Consider the following 18805-nt stretch of genomic DNA (forward strand, 5'->3'; position numbering starts at 1 on the left):
GCCCCCCAGACCCTCTCCAGCGGGGGGACCAGGCGGGGCTGTGCCCGAAGCGCAGCGGTGCCCCCACAGCCCGACTTGGCATCGCAGGGGCGCAACTTTTGTGGCGAAGGCACGGAGCCGAGAGCGCCCCCGCCTCGCCGCGGCTTGCAGGAGGAGGCGGCGGCGCTCGCTCCCTGTCAGCTCGGCCGCGGAGCAGCCCCCGCCCCGGGGAGGGATGCTGCAGCCCGGCACCGGCTAAGCAGCGCCCGCCCCGGCTGGGAGGAGGAAGGAGGCTCCGGGCGGCGCTGTCCCTCCCCGGCGTGCGCCAGCCCCGCAGGCAGGGGCCGATGACCCGGCAGGCAGAGCCCGCAGGGCAGGAGCAGGGGCGGGCTGGGGCTCCCCCAGGTGAGTGGCATCTCGGGAGGGGTCCAGAGAGCCTGGTCTCCGCCCGGGCGGGGGCAGACCCCAGCGGCCCCGTCTCGGGGGGGCTGGGGGCAAGGGAGGGGGTGATGTGAAAGGCAGGAGACTCCCTGCTGGCGAGAAACCTGCAGGCACCGGGTCCTGCTGCCTGGCAGCCGCCGCTTCGCAGGTAGGTAAGAAGGACACGGTGGGGGGGAGGGTCTTGGGCGCGCCCCCCACCCCCTTTTCTACCCGGCCCCTTTGTCAGCTCGGATTTGGGAAACTTTCTGTGCCTCCTCGGACAGGAAGGCAGCCCACAGGGGATGTGAAGTGCCCAGCCCAGTACACTGATGGAAAGGGCAAACTGAGAGCCAGGCTCTGCATCCAGGCTTGGCCCTCCCTTGACTCTTAATCGTGCCTGGATCCTACTAATTTATGGGACTGGGACATTCATCACCCTTATCTAGGAAAGCTCATTAGTGGGGACTTGTTTCCATGACGACCAGACCCCTAGGATTCTTCAAGGATATCTATATCTATATCTATTTTGTTCAGTTTCATGTCTTTTTGGTATCATTCTGCTTCCCTTTGGAAATCAGTCTGGCTGTTTTCCCCATTGGGAGAGAGGGGAGACTGAAAGAGGAAAGCCAGCTGTTCTGCTTCATTGCTGGCAAACCTTGGGGCTGGCTAGAAGTGTATCAACTGTACAGGTTTCTTTAGTACTGGGCTTTTGCATGGTGTCTTCATGTTTATTTGTTGTTGGCTGAAAACAGGATATGTTAGGAGTTTACTATTTAATATTGGTTTTTAATATTTCTTAGGTCCACATGTTTAAAATGTAGGTGAATGTTGTTGCTTAATGTTTCTTAGTTATGTGGACACTTTCAAAATCTAGGTTTGACCCCTGCTGTGTTGTTTGTTCAGGAGTGCCAAGGTCCTAGCACCACATCTGTGAAAGCTTTTTGTGTTCTAAAACTTGTAGCTTAGGTGGCAGAACTGAGCACTGAGAATTAGGAATGATTTGTTGCCTGACCTTGCTACAAGCTGCCCAATGTGACCTTGTGCAAGGCATTTAGCTCCTCTTGTCCCTTCTTATCCCAACTCTAGAACAGGGGAACAATGCTCATCTCTGTGAAGTGGTTTGAGCTAGTGATTCAATTTTTTCTTTAAATATAACACTATTTGTTATGTAGCAAGCAAGAGTGTTATAGCCAAGCCTAGACTTTCTACCTCTCGTGAATGAAAAAGATAACATATGTCATTGAGGGAAAAGATTAGACAGGTGATCTAAAATGATTTTCTACCTTAAAAAAAAAAGTACAAATACAGTAACTCCTTAACTGACATAAACTAGTCTCAGTCTGTTGAAGTCAATGTAGTTGGGGGGAGGGGGGAGTGTCCAACCAAAACTTTTGAAGACAATGATCACATGACAGGATACAATTATTTCTTGATCATCTTGTTCTCCATCACAGTATTCAGTTAAACTGTAAAATGTTTAGTAGTTTTAGGCTTCTAGAATTGTTTTTAATAATACACAGTATGAAAAATAACATGCAAATAACAAAAATGCTGTAGTAAAATAGAAAGTAAAATGAGAATTGTTCTTTGGATTGTCTGTTGTAATGTCATGACTAATTTATGAATGACTCAGGCACATTATTTTAAAATATCTTGAAGTATACAGTCAATTAAAGTGGTGTAGGTTGTAGATATTAGATTCACCCAAGGAACCTTGTCTGCCTACAGTCAATTAAAAGAAGTTTCCTGTAGGTACAGACCCCCAAAGTACTAGTATGCTGAGAACTAATTTTTGTGGTTTTCCATAAGTCACTTTCTACTATTTGAAAGAAACTCTTCTTCCCCCTGTTGCTTTGGGAATGAACAACAGGGGAACCTAACAAATTGATTATACTGGGGGAAAAAAACAGTGCATCTCAACATACAGAATATTCTGTAGAATGGACAGATAATGCATGTGTAAACCCAAAATATTGTTTTTCTACTATATTTCTAATACCATTTTAGAAGCTACTAATGATGAAAATAGAAAAAAACAATGCTCAATATGATTTTTTCTCCTCTTTATGTTGACACTTGCCTATTCAATAAACTACCTCAGAAATAAAATAAAACCTTTCAAAGCCTGAAGAGTGAATGGTGGGTGGGATTTCAGCTCCAATTAATCAAAATATTAAGGCATAAGTTTAATGTAAAGTGCATCAGTAATCCCACTGAAGGCTATTGAATACTTGTACTTAAACTTGAGTGTTTACTGATCCACTTTCTTAAAACAAGGCCCGTGACTTTGATTTTGTACTGCCTTATCTCCAGAAACTTAAGAGTTGGGAACTTTGTTTTAAGAATTAATTACTATTTGCCCATTACTGACCCTAGTGAAGTGATTTTATGGCAATGCCAGAAAGAGAAGAAAAGGGCTAGAAATGGCTGCTTCTTACTCAGCAACTCTCTGTTCCTGGTGCATCATTGAGTCTTATCTCCCTGCTTAACTGTCCTGTTCCTGCTATTTAGCACTGCTGAATCAATGCAAGTAGAAGTAAATTAAATAGATTCTGTTCAGCTTCACACATTTGGCAAAATTCAACCCTTTACCACTAATGATAACAAGAGGAATAAATATTTCAACTAAATGTTAGATCTCTAGTTGAATATTCAATGCCAGCACTGAAAAAAGCTCTTTTGACTTGTAAATGGATTGTATTGGCTAAACAAGGCAGTGAAACTAATAAGTATAAAATGCCTGTATGGTTATTTTTACACTTAGTTTTCAGGATACAATTCCTTCAAAAGTTTAAGCAAACCAATATATTGATTACCATTGCTGAAGATGTTTGGTTTGGTAGAAAACAATGCATATATAAAATTCTGCAAAGGCTAAATCTGTGAGATTGTACTACCATATGTTTCTGTAGCCCTACATTACATTTTCTGTATTTATAAAAAATCTAGTATTACATACACTATACTATTTTTCCCTGAACACCAGATTACAACTTTCTCTTAGAAGACTGTATTCATGCACAAGCTTCATATGTCTTGAACCAAGGTCAAAAGTGAAAATTATTTTTCTGGTATCAACTTGTTTCCCAACTGTTGGAGGTAATGAGTAGGGCACAGGATCAGGACTTTGTATTTCTGTTCAAAGATCTATTATTGACCTCTCGTGCAACCTAGGGCAAATCATTTTGTTCTTCTCTGCCTATGCATCCTCCATCTGTCTTGTATATTTTAAATGCAAGCTGTTCAGTATAGAGACTCTTTCTGTGTTTCCATATCTTGTCTCACTGAATGTCCTTTGGGGTTTATAAACATTGCTGTAATAAAAAGAATAAGGAATAATAAAAGTTTTTTTTTTTTAAATCACTAAGACTGCACTGATTTGGCAAGGTTACTAGTCATTGTTTGTGAGGGCAGTTACAGTCTAGAGATGGGGTTAGAATGGAAGACTTGTTTGTAGAGAAATTAACTTTTATGAGCTGTAACCTTTACATCATTTTCTTTTGCATGCATAATCCAGATATTCTTAAATGAAATATGCCCCAGAAGTTCATATGTATATTCTCCAGAGGTCTAAATGAATATTGTATACCCAGTCCTTCCTTTCCTGCACACCCAAGAATCCCACAGGGGCAACTGTACATGTCGCAAGATTTTCTGAATGGGAAAACACTGTACTTGGGAACGGATAACATGCACAATAATGACAAAGTGCTCATTGTAGACATAAATCAGCAGAAAACATTCACAGCAGAAGCTTGATTTTTCCATGCTTGTAGAGGGTGAGGTAGAGAGTGAAGTTTCCAAGCACTTTTTTTTTTCCTGCCCACTACACAAATGTACTTGATTTAGTAGAAATGGAACATAACAGTAAGAAGCAAAGGGACTAATTTGTGAATTGTATAAAGTACTTGAGTTTGGAGCTGAATTAAGCTCTTGATAGATCTTTGCAAAAAAACATTTATAGTTCATATTCTGAACTATTTGGTGAGAAGTCCAGCTATTTTCCTTTGACATTTTGTACACAGCAGAACCACTGTGGAGGATACTTGTGACTTCTGTTCTTTGCTATAACATCCAAGAAATACCCAATGGCTAGCAGAAGTGGCTGTTCTCAGGTGCCTTTAATTTTTAAATACAAAGCAATATGCAGCTTCCAGAACAGAAAGAATATGGCTCAAGCAATCAACAACATTGGGGGAAATACTTTTGTCAAAATAAATATAAGAAAACTATTATTAACTATTGTGTAAAGGGTTTCTATTCTGCTGTGCACACACACACAGAGAATGAAAGTGAGAATGTACTGGCCTCAAAGAACTAACAGTCTAGATACAAATTGGGACACACAACAAAAGTTTATAGGAACTGGTGTACAATAGCCAAGTATAGCCCCTGCTTCAGTTCCATGACCACTGCCCATATAATATAACTATGGAAAAAGTCTTTGGCCAGTTCAGGAAATTCAGAAGATTGAGTTTCACCATTCAATGCAGTCACCTCTGAATTGCCCAATATCTAAAGCTGGAGTAGTATAGCTTTTTCCACAGTTATTAAAATATAGAACTGGGGAAAAAATAGGAGCTGTTTATAAGACAGGTGTCAGGAGGTCATGCTAATCCACCAGAACTGATTATCCTGAGAAGTGCCAGTTCTTAAGGCAGAACTTTTGTGCTGAAATGACTGATCTGTTCTTTCAGTTCTTTGGAGCCACCCATGAACAGCCAGCATAGTGAAAGATGAATTACCCTAAGAATCCCTTGTCAGTGTTGATGGTAGAACTGATTCCTATACTTTTTTTTTTAGTTGCAGGGGGTGGTGGAGCAGCAAACAATTAAGTATATACATTTCTTTCCCTTCGTAGAAGGGCATCACGCATGGTATTGTGTCCCTTTAAGGCCAAAGCCCTCTTGTTAAGCACAGCGGGGTTCAGTTTGCTTTGTGGCAGTTTTGCAGCACTGGGGACACCATTTTCTCTGTCATGAGGAGCCAGAGGCTTGCTTGGTTTCTCTCTCTCCACAGGACTGGACTGGATCAAGTCAGAGGCAGAGCAGGTATAAGATCTGCATACTGATGCAACTGTTAAAATCCACCCTGGATATGATTCCAGAGAATTGTAATAAAAATAACTGTTAGTTCAACACAGCAGTGTCCAGAATGTTGTTGCTGAACTCACAACATATCACATACAGCACAGTTTGTTACTCAAGCTGTCTGTATAATAACTGTCTTAGTTTGTAGGCTGACTTTCCCAGGCTGGTGGAATGTAGCAGATGCCCACTGTGGCCTATTTTTGTCATGGTGTGGCAAGGTGTTGGGCATTACCAACAAGGGGCCTAGTCTGTCCTTGCTCTTGTGGAGCAGGCATGATTGCCAGTAGAAAAAAGACAAATATTGAAATATTCTTCAGTAATTAGAAGGAAACGTCCTAACAAAGATCAAGATTACCTAAAAGGTTGAGCATTAGATAAGTTTTAGCATTCCAGCAGCCAGATAGTAGTATGACTGCAAACCAAACAGGGCAAATGATGAATCACATGACATTCCTGGCAGGACTGTAAAGGATTACCAGCCCAATCTCTTCCCCTGCCGTGAACACGATTACAACCTGATCCTGTTCCCAGTGAAGTCAATAAAAGCTTTTCCATTGATTTTTACTAGGACCTGCATCAGACCTTTGAAATTATGTTACTGATATAGTCAAGAAGCACTGAAGTGTAACACAACAGCTGTAATATAAAGTACAGCACTGAGGATTTAGTTCTCCATTCAGAAAAGACAAAGCTGTTTAACTTGAAATAGCTAGTCCCTTTTTGCTTACTTCTATATGTTGGCATAGTGATTGTTATGCTAGAGATTCACTAGGGCACGGGTATCAAACATACAGGCTCTGACGCTCATTGCTACAGCTGCTACGGCCTCTGCTGTTTTGGGTGGCTCCGGAATCCAGGACATTAATGTCACTTGTCTCCATCCAACCATTAACTGCCACCAAAATCAGGGTTTTTAGTCACCCCTGGTGACTAAAACTGGCAGTGCAGGGGAAAAGAAGGAGGGGGTAAGCAACCATGATGTTAACTCCCTAGGTTCCAGCAGCTCTGGGAATTAATGTTGCCAGCTCCACTTGTGGATTGTCTAGCTAGTGGGAAGCCCTGAATTTTGGATCCAGCCTAGAAAAAGCTCCATGGTCTAGATCCAGCCTGTAGGGGCAAACAATTTTGAAACTTCTATTTTAGGGCATCTGCCTCATACAGCAGTTGATGTTCCTTTGGGTCTTTTTCATGATTTTAAGGTTGAGACTTTAGAGTAAGAAAATAATTACCTTTATTACATTCCTACATTTCATTTAACAAGTAAACTCTTCCAATCAGTTGTTAATCCCTGATAGAATGAACTAGACCCCCTACAGCTCTTGGTGGTGATATTCCAAAGCAGATCTGTGCAATTAGTTGTTTTCTTTCCAGGATCTCACTTCTGTTTCTTAAAGCATGCTGTGGAAGAGCTACAGTTCTCTGCAATCTAGAGAGAGTCACTTCTAGACAGATTGGGCACCTATAATTTGCCTAACATCCCTGAGTACATCAGTTGGCACAGTGGCTGCATTGGTTTGGGAACAGATGATGCCATTGCCTTGGAACATGTCTAATATTGTGATCAAGAGGCTGAAGTACATTACCTCCATCCCCAATTCAGTCTCTTCTGAGGTGAGAGTTCTAGGGCTCAAGTTCCTTCTTTCTAAAATGTTGCATCAATGAGTACCACAGCTTAACAATCTTCCCCCTAGAGTCTTTAAGATAATGGGAAGCTTTCCACTTGAAGATTTCAGTTGGCATTGTAACCACACCCAAAGTCTAGTTTTGAAAGAGAGTTGGAAAAATATTAACACTGCATATTATTACCAGAAATATTACTAAGAAGCCCCAAAAAATCAGCTACACTTTGGGCATAAGCAAGATGCTTTACATTCAGTATTAAAAAAGTTTGTCGTTGGTAGTACTTGTCTGTTGTAGGTATTCTGTCACAGCTTCTCTCAAATCAAAGTGAATATCTCAACTGTGAGAAATTTCTTAAACATTTCAGATAGATTTTTACATTTTTCTGGAAATGATAGTTACTTTACCTCTCCCACTTGTGGTTTGCTTATCCACTATGTCATCTTCCAGTATCCGGTAGCTCTACCTTAATCCCTGTCTTTCAACAGACGTATCCAAAGGATAAATAAGAAGGTCTGAGTTTTTTTTCCATGTGCCAAGTTCCCACAGCAAACAATGACTTTAATTTGAATTGGGAGTGTTCAGTACTTTTGACTTCAAATCCAGTATATTTTTATTCAGTTATCATCTTCTGTGAAGATTTGTTTCTCCCTTCCCAAAAACCCTGAACAAACGAAACCAGAAACACAAAACATTCTTTGAAGATAAATCTAGGCATTTTAACAAGGAACATTTTTCTTAATGAATTATGTTGCACATGATTAACTCTAGATGTAGCTGTGAAAATGAAAAATACTGTAACGCTATTTGCATTGCTCATATGTACAGTATCACAGTTTTCAGAGGGGAAACTGCTCTCTAAATGCATGGACAACTGGTGCAGTGTAGAATAGACCTAGAAGTGCAGTCTCTGTATTGTGAGAATTTGGGCCATCTTTAATGATAATCCATATTTGTATATCTCCCCCCCCCCCATTAAATATAATCTAATAGAGTCAGGAACAACTTGAGCTTCTTTCTCCTGTATGTCATACAGGTGTACCAGTGTTGATGTCAGACATCTCATGGCATAGCTGGGCTTTCGAGGTGCATTCAGCCGAGCCCCCATGTGCCTCTGCAGCATCTCAGACCCCTTTGAAATGCTGCAAGAGGCACATGCAAGAACGGGAAAATGTTCCCCTTGCTGCAGATTTGCAGCGCAGGGGCAAAATTAGACCCCTGGATATCCAAGGGTCAAAAAACCCCGCAGAAAAAAAAAGCGGGGCAGGACACTGTCCCAGACAGTGCCCTGAGTCAACCGGAGGCTGGGTCCTCCACAGAGATGCTCTGGCTGCCAGAGTGTCTCTGTGGTTAGCCCTTGCCCTCGTGCTGAAGCATGCTGCCTGTCTGTGCAGGGCAGGCAGCATGTGAGCAGCAGGGAGCTGGACCCAGGCTCCACTGCCGGTAAGTAAGGGGTCGGAGAGGCTGGAGGAGGGGGGAGGGGACCATGGGAGGGACCTCTGCTGGCCTCGCCCACTCCCCCAGCCCCCCAACTCTGCCCCGCCCTGCCCCACCCCCCCACTTACGGGCAGTTTGAGCTGCCACCTGGGTCACTGGGGCCCTGCCCGCACAGTGTAGGGCTGGGTGACAGCCCCAGTGGCCCCAGCCTGGGCCCTGCTGCCCCCTGCTGCCCTGGGGGGCTCTGCCAGGAGCCCTGGAGCCCCCCAAGCCCCTTATCAGCAAGTAGAGGCTTTTTTTTTTTTTTTAAGTGCTGGAGGTTGGGGTTGGGGAGGCAGCCATGGGGGGCTGGGGATGCAAGTGGGGAATGGGGCTGGGTTTTGCTGCCATTGGGGGGTCTGAGGAAGTAGGGCGGGCTGGGGGGGCAGCCATCTGGGGGGCTGCAGGACCCAACAGGGGATGGGGCCATGTGGGGTGCAATCCAGTTGGCTGGGGGAGCCAGCAGGGGTGGGGCAGGGCCTGTGGCCCCTGTCAGGGGGCTGTGGCCCCTTTTTGGGGGTAGTAGCCCCCGTGGGGGGGCAGCAAAACATATATTCATGAAACATATATTTAAAATTCACTTTATTATGATTATAGAGACACTGGAAGTCTTCCATATTGCTTTAACACTGTAGATATATTAATAAAACATTGCCCAACTGATCTCTGTCTCACTCTCTCTCTCTCTAGTGGTCTTTTGTTTTAATTGTGGAGGAACATGGATTTGGGGGTATTTTACAGAGTGACTTTGGGATTTTTTTATCAGGGATTTTTCAGTTTTCAAATACGGAACACCAGAATTCCTGCTAGGGAGGCCATTGGCAGGACCCTCCTTCCTCAGAGCTGGCACCTTGACCCCAGTTGCCTGTGGCTGACCTCCTGGCCAACTGGGGCCAGGAGGACATGCTTTGACAGTTCAAAGCAGGCCACCACACCCAGAACATCTTCCGGGTGATAGCTGTCCAAATGGCCGGGCAGGGTACACACATGGCAGTAGTGCCACACAAAGGCCAACTCTGCAGCCACAGCCCCCTGACAGCTGGCTCAGAGGGGCAGATGCCTCATCTGGGTCTGGCAGGTGTGCAGCAGGTCACAGCTTCAGCAATCCAGCTGGCACAAGGGGTAGTGGCCCCAGGTACCAATTGGCTAGGCCCCAGAAGCTCCTGAGAGCAAGTAGCCCTGAGCTTGACAGGGCAGCTTTTTGTACTGATGAGGCCAAGACAGGTACTAGTCCCAGGCTCTCGCTCCTTCTGGCTGCAGATCTGGGAGAAGCCAGGCACAATTTGCGTGGCCAAGTGGCACAATTTGCTCCACAACAAAGTGCATGTCCGAGCACGTGTGCTGAGGCAAAAACCCTGGCTCAAATTTGCATGTTCATGGAAATTTACAAGAGGCGAGGATTTTTGTGGAAGATATCTTTTATTGAACCAACTGTATAATTGGGAGGGACATAGACAAGCTTTCAGGTAGTACAATACCCTTTCTTGGGTCTCTTACCCCAGCGCTACCACAGAAATTTAGAACTTTAGATTCCACACAAAAATTAATTGTGGATAGAATTCTTGGACACAGAAGTTGGAAAGTGTAAATTATGCCCCAGATTCTCCACTATGTTGACCTAATTTCTTTTGTGTAAACTGGCCCAAAGCCAGTAGAATGTGCCATGGAAGTATAGTGTAGGTGCATTCTCTGGTTGCATGGAGCCAGGCTAGGCTGCGTAAGAAATATGGCTGATCCAAGAGTGTCAAACATGCTGTGTCATAAGGCCCAAAAGCTCCTGGAGGGGCCAGGAATTCAGGGGCAAGGTAAGCGGCTATAATGTTAAGTCCTGCAGTTCCATGAGCCAACCCAAAGACTCAGGCATGTACAGAGGTAAAAGCTGCCGTGGCTTACCTTGTCACTGAATTCCACAGTATGAAGCCCAGATGGGGACTCATTTTGGTGGTGGCAGGATCAGCAAAGGCAGCATTAAGCCCCATGGTTCAAACACCTACAGGAATTAAGTGCCTCTTCCATTTGCCCTGATGCTGAAGGTGCATCTGTATCTGGCTAGTAAGGAGCCCTAAATATGGCTCAGGAGGACCAAATGCGTTTGACCCCCTCCCCCAGTGCTAAGTGAAAGGATCCACAGCCTGGTTTTCTCCGTGCCCCAGGGTCTCACTGTTGGTCCCCAGGGTCATTTTAGCAGAAACACCTGAACGTAGATAGAACAGCTTCTGTTTTGTTGTAACATGAGAATAGCACCAGGGCACACTGTCATCAAGGATCATAGTGCTGCAAGATTATTGGCAGCAGCCAAAGACCTAAGCCAGTCAGTCTAGACCTTTTGCACAGGTGAAGCTTTTTACTCAACTTTAGCTAGTGTACATTAGAAGTGACTTTTCTAGAATTGATGGAGTTACACAGGTGTGTAACTGGTGTAAGAAACAGGAAAATCAGACCCATAATACTGTTGTTTTTGCATTAGCTTCATGTAGTGAACTGTATTAAAAAGGAAAATCTACCTTAAAACAAAGAAGCAAATTCAGTTTTATTTCAGAGTGGAAGTGAGTAGATGAAGTGATACCACCAAATATAATGTCCAGGAAACTTTTGTAGACAAATATTATGTAAAATCCTGCTTCCTTGAAGTTGGTGGCAAAAATCCCATTGACCTGAATAAAAGCAGGCTAGGGCCCCTTATGTCTGAAAGAGAATAGGTGCTCTTGGAGAAATTCCCTGTCAGGTCTCCTGTGTGGGAACTGGGATGCTCTGTTGCCCAGTGGTCTAAATATAACAATGAGAAATTTATGAGAAAGGGATTTGGCAGTAATAACATTTCTCCTGCCTCTCCACTCTTTATCATTAGCTTCCCACACTTTTGCACCATTCTCGGCAGAATAGTCTACAGTCCATTAATTGTCTTTGTTATGCTGTCTCTCTTTCTCTTTTCGTTCACATAGTAACATATTCATAGCAAGGCAAGTTCCATCCATCATTAGTCATTGTAAAACCTGAGGCCATGGACCATAGTCTACTACCACTTTTTTTTCTAAATCTATTATATGTAACAGAAATGCGTACTCTCTCTGGCACTTCTTCTCTACCATGTAAGTTGCTGGACATCACTTTCTCTCATGGAAGTGAGTTGAGACTACCATTACAGGATTGGACCTTTTTTTTTTTTTTTTTACTGCCTGAAAACTGTGCATGTCTTTAAAGCAATTTGCAGCATAATATGCAGTGTGTTCCTTTTATAGGTATATAATTGCCATGACCTTTTATAGGTAACAAAATAATAAAAAGTTACTGCTTATCTTTGTGCAAGAAATTTTGGTCAGGGGGTTTTCTGATTAGTAATACTAATCAGAGAAGTGTGTTTGGTTTTTGTGACAATAGGCGTTCTCTCAAAGATCTTGTCTCTCTGTGGGCAATTGGAAGTAAGATAAACACGAATGAGCTCAATGGATTTAAAACTGTCAATAGGGCAAATGTAATTTGCTACTTCAGAATACATGCTAGTCACTGGGTAATGGCTTTACAAATTCATTCCCGTTACTGAAATAGGATGTGAAATAAATACTGCTTCCGGAGGGTTCACTGAGCTTAAATGCGGGTTCTATCCATTTAATGGATTGCATTTTCCCCCTTCCTTTCTCAGTCTATCCATATGAAACACAGTTAGTTTAAGTGAAATCAGCATTTACTCATAATCCATAAACGATACATCAGGCAAGTATTCCAGCAAAACCAGTTATATTATATTATTATTTGTGTTACTGTATTACCTAACAGCTTGCCTATGGATTTAGTCTGTGGACTAAGGCTCCATAAGTACAGCTCTGAACAAAGAGTAGGTGTAGCTCCATATAAGTCAATACCTCTTAAAATCAGAACCGTTTCATTTTGCTGCCTCACTTTGGATATTTTAAATTTGAAAATTTAGACTATTTTGTAGTATTCTCAACACTAACTAATATAGTTGACAAATGGTTAAAAGCAGCAAATCATACAATATTTAAATGTGAGTCTTCTTTAACATAAGGGTATGGAATTCAAGCTCGATTTTCAGGCTAAGGTTTTACATCCCCTACCTTGTTAATTCCTATTTTGGGGCTTGTCTCATCACTTCTGCTCTGCCTACCTTCTCAGTCACACGAATTAGTGTAGACTCTTGAAGGAGGGGGTTAGTTAAATGCATAACTGATGCTGCTCTGCACTGGGCAGAGTGGATTTGAACTTTGGCCTCCCATCAACCAGGACAGCATCCTAATTGCCAGGATTTAGATAGTTCTTACTTAATCTCTCTTAGACTCAAAAAGAAATGGGTCTGGAAGGTACCTCAAGAGTTTATCTTTTACAACTGCCAGCTCTTCCCTGTCTTAAACCTTTCCAGCCTTAGGAAAAAGCTTGTTGAAACTTAAGCACCCCACAGAAAGTGAAACAATATTGAGTGAGTGAGCGAGTGAGACTGACTGACTCTCTAGCATGGTAGTCTGGATGTTTAGTATGCAGACTCCAAAGCCGCTGGATAACAGGGTGGGGAACGTGGGCAAAAAAAAATCTCCTGTTCTTTTTTTTTACTTTAACCTAATGAATCTCAACCAGGGGAATGTACAATATTGGCATTGTTACAAGATTCACAAAATAAATCCAAAGATTTCATATAGGAATCTATAGTGTCATAAATATACCTGACCTGTTGTGGTCTTTCTGGGTGCATCCCCACGTGCAGGGTCATGTCCTTGCTGTGGCAAAAAAATGTTGCCACTACTTTTTGCCTCAGTATACGCCCCTGCACATATACTGTTTGGTGTGGGGCAATTGCCCTGGTTCAGGGAAGCTGCTGTTTTCCTGCTCTTCCCGACTGCTGCTGTGCTGAGATGAGGGACAACTAAAGTAGTGGAGAGGCTTTGGCCAGCAGCCAGAGCATTTCCCACAACGGCCCTCTTGCATGCACTGTGATGCTTTTTTCTGTGTCATTGCATTTTTGCTACCGGGATTTCCCGGTAGCAAATTTAGCCCCTGCACTGCAAATTTGCATCTCAGGGCACATTTTAACAGGCTAGGCATGCAGGTTGTGGTGCTGCAAAGTTTGTGATGCCACAGACCACACGTATCTGGACATCTGTATCTGGCCTTTGAGATCTTTGCAATAGAAGAATTGCTCTATTATTTTTCACTCATAAAAAAAATGAGTGAAAGCTAAGAACTGCCATTTTCCAAGAGGTGCTTTGAATCTAATAATAGATACCTGGAGTCCACAAAAGGTTGAGAACCACTTCTCTAACCTTTCCTTTGCCTTTCCTATAAATACCTGTCTTGGGTTGAACAGAATGTTTTGTCATTAAATGAATATATATATTCATTCATATGTATTCTAAATATTCTTTTGCTTTTCAAATCAAAAAATACCTAGCAAACAAAAGAGCATTTAAGTTCAACACAAACTGCTTTTTGTTTTGTTTGGCTGTTGAACCAAAAATTCAGTTATTCATACAGGCCTGTGAGGGCTTCTTGTGTGTCAGTGAACACAGGAAGGATATCATAGGCTTCATTGAAAGGAGAGATGCTGAGTGTTTTCCTGGACTGCAATCATGTTTTCAAAATGTCAGAATCAGTTTCTCTCAGCTATTTCCCAGGAGAAAAGAACTGTTGTCTCACTGGGTAGTAGCCTCTGTGATTATACAGGCAGGGAGGTTGTGGATGAAATTACTGATCTGGATAAAGCCCATAAACAGAGGCAGTGTTGATTTCCAAAACCGAAATTACATGTATTCATTTCTTGAAAAGGATCATTAAGACAAAGTTCTCAGGTTACAAAAGACCTTGACAATTTGATTTAATATGTTCACCCTATCATTAATGCTTATTTCATACCTGTAATTCTCTCATATTTGGCCAGAAAGCGAAAACGTCCCATATCCAGTCCTCATCACTCTCCTGCCCCTGCTGCAGCAGATTGTTCAAAGCAAAGATCGGACTTACAAGTCATCTACGTACTCACTTGACCTAGCCTCCACCCCCTTCATTCTCTTCCCTTTTCCTTTTTTCTCCTTTTTCTATTTTCTTCTTCCCTTTTTCTTTCCCTTCTTCCACCCCTCTCTCTCCTCCCCCCCGCCCCCCTTGCCCTGCCCTGCTGGATGCAGTCGTCTTCGCCTGTGAAGGATGAATCCAATTCTCTCATAGTTTAACCTGCACAACAACATTATTCTGATACCATTAAAAAAATTCTGCTAAATGCTCAGTGAGCCCTGTTTTAGTACTCTCCCATAGCCTTTGTTTCTCCAGTTATGTTGGGCACAATTTATCAGTACCAGTTATTAAAATATGTACTAAAGGGAAAGAAGGGCAGGATGTTGCCTGAATTAAATTGCCTAATTACTAGCAACAGAGTAGACCCAATAAAACAAGCCATCTGCTGTATGAAGCTTGATATTGGTAACAAATATAATGATACTGACAAACATAGACTTGATTCTTGGAATCTCTGGCATCTCCAATTGCTGTTTATTGGAACATTCAGACTCTCAGGACCCAGACCCACAGTACAACAGATATTACAAGCACATCTTTAATTTGACCAGATAATTTTTCCATATCATTAACAAATATCACCAAAGCAACAACACTACAGTTTGTTCCTATCACGAGATACAGAGTACTGTACAAAAAGTAACAGTGCAAACATTTTGCAGCAGGTTCTCCCTGACAATATGAAACTCCTTCAGTGAAAAATGGCTGTTTCAAATCAAGTTTGATAAGGTCCTGTTTAGGCTTTGCAACAGTTTGATGGAGTGGTGCAATCTTTGGGGAGCTGAATGTGGCTGCCTCAAATGTTGTACAGCTTTAATCCTTAGTTAACATGAAAAGTAGATACTTTTCCTATCACCATTTCAATCGGATTTAAAATTCACTGTAGCCTAAACCTCTTTTACAGCTGTGTACCTTACAGATCAATAACTCTGAAATAGAAAGCTTAGAGCACGGACAAGCCATGAATGTATAAGAGCAAATTGTGAAAGTATATGGAGAGGCAGGGAGGAAGAACACCAAAAGGCCTTTTCTCATTACCATCTTGTGCCAGTCACAGCAGGGAACTGCTACAGTACTACTAAGAAGCTTAAGGACTGCATGGCTGCAGCCACATGAGCGTGGACTTTTGTTTCCCTGGGGACAAGTAGCAGCACCTTGTGCAGCTGCTAGTTGTCTTTCAGAGAACACCTGTGCCATACATCCTCTGGCATGCAGCTGGTTACCACAAGTGGGATAGAGGAGGCTGAGGCCAGCATGTGTGATGTCCCCAGAAGCCTTACCTGGGGTCCTGAGGGCCTTAGGGAGCTGCAGCGGTGGTGCTGGGAGCTGCGGTGCTGCAGCTGTAGTGCTGCATCTGGGAGCCTGGCCAGCAGCTAGAGTATGGTTTCAGCTTGCTAGGCTCTGGTTTTGGGGAGTGCACTACCACCACGTGCACCACCTTGCTTTTATTTGTTGTGGGGTTTTTTGACCTGGGATCACCTTGGGTCCAATCCCCTGCCCTCCCCCCCGCCATGCTGCAAGATAGCAGCATGGGGAATGCATGCATGTGTGGTGCAATAGATGGGTCTGCGGTGCCACATATTGCGCATCCATGCTCATCTGGATGTGGCCCTTGAATCTAATTTCATTAAAGTCTAGACTTCTCAGATGAAGTGTCCATCATTATCCTCCAGTGCAGAGGCGTAGTGAGCTCATTGAGCACCCAGGACAGGGTGGGAGTTCAAGGGTATGCTGACCACCGTAGACCTGTGGGGTGTGTGTATGAGGGAAAGGGAAATCTTACCTGCCTGGGCGACAGGTGTTGCTGCTGCTGTTGTAGCAGCATCAGATCAGCTCTAGTGGCAGCAGCCCCTTGGCCAGGCTCCCTGGGAGCTGATCCTGGGGCCCCACTCACTCCCCTTTCTCTCTCCCCAGGTAAATACATATTGGCTGCAGGGATGCACCTGCCATGACAAAGGCTTCTGGCAGGAGTTGGTGTGGATTATGGCACCTCCTTATAGCTGGCACTGGGAGCTGGTGCCTCACGCTCCGCCCAAGTTATGCTACTTCTCCAGTTACCAGCAAAGGAGAACTAGTACAAAGGAAATGTCTGTAAAATATTTAAAGTGTCCATAAGAGCTCCAGAGTGTCTGGAGAAAATCCAATTTAAGTCAATAAGTGCTGCACATCAACACAGCTAATGACCTGATTTTGCCCTTTTCTGTATGTACATTTTCAAGACTTAATTGTTCTGGTTGTAGAGAATCCACTCTTGCTCTGACCTCTTCATATTCTACAACTAATGTGGTGCTAGGCAAGGAGCCAGCTTCTTTACTAAAATACTGTCAAGGCCTGGGCTTGATACTACATCACTTGTTCATGACATCAAATTGTGAAATCTGTTTTGCTCCTGTGTTGAACACTGGAACTTCAGACTGTGCTAGTGTGGACTTGCCCTGAAGCATCCTATTGGGCTGTATTCCAGACAACTGCTGTGTCTGAGAGGATATTTGACATCCAGAGCCACAAGATTTCAGTCTGGGTGCAACAGCTTTCAATGGCCATGAATTAATGTCTTCCATGAAATGAAAAGTTGTCAGCAGGAACTTCTGGGACATACATCCATATGTTCCACACACCTCTGTAATTGGAAGTGAAAGTGCTATAAACTGTTTCTTATACATGTAGCCACCTCGGCATGGGGCTATGGGGAGGTTAATAAGATCACACTGAGCCGAGACTAGGTAGCTTTGCCTCTTTTGGAATAAGCTACCTAGACAGCTGGTAGAATCTCCATCCTTGGAAATTTTTATAAGCATGCTAGACAAACATTTGTCTAGGATGATTTGGACAGGATTGATTGAACCTTGAACAAGGAGCTGGACTAGATAATCTCCAGAAGTCCCTTCCAGTTCTACTTTCCTATGGTTTTAGTTCAGTATAGTATGTACATGAAGCATGGTGACCATGCAAATTCATTCCACCCAAACCAGTAGTGTCATCGGGGTCATGTGGCACCAGGAAACATTCTGCTGTTTCATGTATGTGCACGTTTTGGGGAGGAGGGGCAGAAGTCCCAGATCTGCTGGCATTTTCCCACAATTTTTCAAATTTAGAGCAAACATTTTGTTTCAAAAACACTGAAAGATAACTTCAAAATTTGGGGTTATCCAGGAAAATTTGGCATGACTGCTTGCTGATAAACCATAGAGTCATGGGAGGGTGTGTATCAGGACATTTGTTATTTTCAGTAATCAGTAACTTCGGAGTGACTTGAAAGTAAAGGCAATGCAGTTAAGAATGCTAAGCATGTGTTCCTTCCTTTTCTGTCTCTCAGTTTCTGAATCAGTTTAACAAAATAAGCTGTAAGTGCTAAAGTGTAAGTGCAGCTCAATGGGTATTGTCCCTGTGTATAGGTGTGTAGCCCAGCCTACATGGAGATCTGAGGAAATAGGAATAAGTGAGTATGTTTATGTGTCTCAGACATTGATTTCAGGGTCTGGGGCTGCTTACTGCAGTTCCTTGAGACACCACCAGGTAACAAAATGTGTGAATCTCATCATGTGCTCTGGAGTCATGGGGCATTTGTATATATGCTTGCACTGCAGTGCCAGGCGCTTTGGCACATTTGTATAAATGGTGAAATGCATGTCAGTGCTAAGAAAATGGTGGTGATGCACTTTTGAACTAAAACACATCAACGGTGTTTTATTTAAAAAACACACCAGTGCCATTTTCTCAGCGCTGATGCACGTTTTACCATTTATACAAATGCATGCACTGCAGCGCCAGGCACATCAGTTCACATGCGGATCAGACTTGATTGAATCAGCTCCGGCACGCCAGATCTCCGGCGCATCAAAGCAGCCAAATGTATGTGTATGAATGCCCCTGAAGATCAAAACAGTCCCTAAACCAGTGGTTCTCAACCATTTTAGACTGAGGGCACCCCTCAAAATGCCAGCTTTTAACTTTCACTCATTTTTTGACCATGGAAAAATAATAGAGCAATTCTATTGTAAAGAACTCAAAGATCACAATGTAAAGGAAACGTTTTTGATACTATGGATTCCTCTTTGAAATTTCTAGGTTTATCTTGTGAATCATGTTTTGGTCTTCATTGTCTTTTGTCCTGTCACCTTGCTCAAATTTGGGTCCAGAAAAAGACACATCCTCTTGCTTGATCTGTAGTCTTAGTGACGTCGTCATTGGTGCCTTGTTTCCCT

The 18805-nt window shown here is 43.2% G+C and overlaps 1 protein-coding gene across 3 annotated transcripts in view; it reads left to right on the plus strand.

Annotated features, from left to right (window-relative positions):
• The first annotated feature begins 311 nt into the window (after window positions 1-311).
• Window positions 312-18805, plus strand: part of SHISAL1 (shisa like 1) — a 184662-nt gene continuing 166168 nt past the window's right edge. For all 3 annotated transcript variants that reach the window (XM_006023575.3, XM_006023574.3, XM_014519929.2), the window contains exon 1: window positions 312-568. The gene's annotated coding sequence lies outside the window, so the exon portion shown is untranslated. The remainder of the gene's footprint in view (window positions 569-18805) is intronic.

The sequence above is a fragment of the Alligator sinensis genome, unplaced genomic scaffold (genome assembly GCF_000455745.1).
Source record: "Alligator sinensis unplaced genomic scaffold, ASM45574v1 scaffold975_1, whole genome shotgun sequence".
Lineage (NCBI taxonomy): Eukaryota > Metazoa > Chordata > Crocodylia > Alligatoridae > Alligator > Alligator sinensis.